Source organism: Thalassophryne amazonica, chromosome 11 (assembly GCF_902500255.1).
Source record: "Thalassophryne amazonica chromosome 11, fThaAma1.1, whole genome shotgun sequence".
Taxonomy (NCBI): Eukaryota; Metazoa; Chordata; class Actinopteri; order Batrachoidiformes; family Batrachoididae; genus Thalassophryne; species Thalassophryne amazonica.
Window position 1 is genome coordinate 76194440 of NC_047113.1, and position 3076 is coordinate 76197515.

The following is a 3076-nucleotide window of genomic DNA, read 5'->3' on the forward strand; positions in this document are numbered from 1 at the left end:
ATTTGTTTATGCATAAGTTTGAAAAAACAACAGACCATAAGTTTAGGATAAATTGCTTATGAATTTAATTTTTGAAGTGGCACTAATGACAACACTCATACTGAACATAATTTCGCTTGCACAGACTGATTTTGGAGATCAAGCAATAATTGCAGATGGGCTTTCTGAGGTCCCAGACAGCTTTTCTGATTTCCTTTTCTAACTTTCAGAATTTAGTAAATTAGCATATGGTCCATTGATACTTATGTGTAGACACTAGTCCCTAGAGGCAACTATTTTTGGTGTCAAATCTGGGCAAATGCAGTCCCACAAAGTTCCGAATGTGACAAACAAGAAACAGGTGTTGTAAACAAGTCAATGCTGCTAAAAAATACAAACTTGCAGAAACAAAGACACTATTCTGACATGGTTTTGCACATTAGACTGACATGGTTTGCACATAAGACTCGCATAGTATGTTTTAAGTACACACATATATGTCAGAAGGTGGGGGGGACATACCATATTCTGTCCCCCCCGGCAGCACAGTGGATTAGTGGTTAGCACTGTTGCCTCACAACAGGAAGGCCATAGGATCGATTCCGACTTGTGGAGTTTGCATGTTCTCCATGTGTTTGTGTGGGTTCCCTCCAGGTGCTCCAGCTTCATCCCACATCCTAAGACATGCAGGTTTGGTGAACTGGAAACTAGAAATTGACCGTAGGTGTGTGAATGTGTTTGTCTATATGTGTGCGACAGACTGGCATCCTGTCCACGGTGTACCCGCCTCATGCCTTATGACTGCTGGGACAGGCTCCAGCTTCCCCCTAACCCTTGACTAGAATAAGCGGGTATAGAAAATGGATGGATGTTTTATGTAAAATTAGTTAATTAGTGCCCTCTAGTGGTTGTGTGGCAACCATATCATTTGGGATCCCTTATAAATTATTTGAGGAGCCCAGCGGTGAATATAACTCAAATTTTATGATTGTTTTTCTTTCATCATTTGTTTTGAATGATGTATTTCTGCACTGAAGGACTTGAATCATCCGACATGATTAATTTAGACGTCTGTGGGACACAAACAGGAAATGGCTCAACCTCTTGAATAAAATGAGAAAATTCAATAAATCAAAAGCATTCTACCTTATAATTCAGGATTGTGTGGTTCCACCTTTTCACTTTGAGATGGTACCAACACTGGAATCTGTCAGTATCTGCTGACACCAATCCAATCCCTTTTTCCCATCTTAAAACAATGAATTTGTTAATAAATACATGTTTCTGGATGTATGCTGGTAGTCTAGGCAATATCACAAAACATCAACTCAAACTGTGAAACAGTTTCTACTCCCCTAAAAATACACTCACAGCCCACCCATTATTTTTATTTTATTTTTTTAATTTCCACTATCTGATCAAAACAATGGATCAGCTCACCCCAGTGTGATGGCACCAAAAACTGCACTTATTTGTGTCTGTAAATATTAAGTTGAAGGTGTGAACTCCTCAAGAAATATTTTAAAAATCCCTGTATTTTTTAATGAAGCTCGGTGGGGAAACATTAATCCAGCGGCACGGCGTCTTTACACAACAAACCCTGAAGTGTTTTTATCCTTTTTTTGTTTCGTTTTACTGAAGTAACACACAAACCACTCAGCTGTGAAGGAGAAGACGCTTTAATCACCAGCCAGCAAAGAGATGACACAACACTAACGGAGACGTATGACTTCTTCACTCTGTTTCTGATGCGTTTCTGCTCCAATTAGCCGGCTCACTTGCGCGGGAAAATATTGTGCTGGCGTCACGATGCTGTGGTGTTTCCTGCAGGTTACAGATCGGTTAAAAACGACGCTCCTGTTTCCAGCAGCAGCCTGCGGGGAGGTCGTATACCTCGTGGATTCGCTGTTGGCTGTGCAGCTTCGCCGCAGTTTGCCGCCAAGCGACTCCGCTAAATCCAGCGGGGGGATAACGTCGACGTGCACATTAAACACATTTATTTGCTTCATGCTGAATACTCTGCATTAAAAATCACAACACGCTGTTATTATGTTTCCTGTCATGATTTAACCGGTGAGGTTTATGGAAGATTGCAGCAACGCACAAAAATTAAAGTCACTGACAAGGAAGGAAGCGAGTACGACACGGCGTGGAGGTGCAGCGGCTAACACGTTTCAAGTGGAGCCCAGAATCTCCACGTTATCTTACCTTTATGTGAGTGTCCTACAGTTAGTCGTTCCCCAGTTCAACAACATGTGGATCTGAGAAATGCTCTGTCAAATTTGTCATTATTGCTCTTTAAATTGAACAACATAGGTGATAAACGGGAGAGTAATGTCATGATTTTTTTCACGATCTGCAGTGGGAAAAGGTGGAGTCCCCTTTGATTTTTTTTAAACTATGCAAGCCCTGAAATGGGTTTTCTTTCGCATTGCTATAAATCATTTATTACATATTCAAATAAAGGTTTTATAACCAATGGGACCAAAATTTACCTTGTTCAGAAACAATTTGATTTTGACTTACATGAATGAAAACAGAGACAAAAGGCCACAGCACATTCTGTGGGGAGGTCATAGATCACTAGATATACAGGTTGGGATAGTTCAAACCCTCAAATGACAAATTTGGTCAGTGTCAACATCATGGAGCAGAAAAAATAAGGCAGACCTTCAACTGTGTCTTAATGTGCCAAAATAACCCCCCTCAAGTGTTCTCTGGATTTTTTTTTTTTTTTGGAGGATCATCACCTTCATGCTGGAGAGGCTGTGGAAAGAATCCAGATCATATCCACATATTTTGGGGGGTTGTCCAAAATAAGACACTGTGATTCTCTTTGGGAGTGATGAGGATGGACAGGATTAGGAATGAACATATCAGAGGGACAGCTCAGGTGGGACAGTTTGGAGACAAAGTGAGAGAGGAGAGATTGAGATGGTTTGGACATGTGCAGAGGAGGAACCCAGGGTATATAGGGAGAAGGATGCTGAGGATGGAGCCACCAGGCAGGGGCAGAAGAGGGAGGACAAAGAGGTTTCTGGATGTGCTGAGGGAGGACATGTAGATGGTTGGTGTGATAGAGGAAGATACAGAGGAC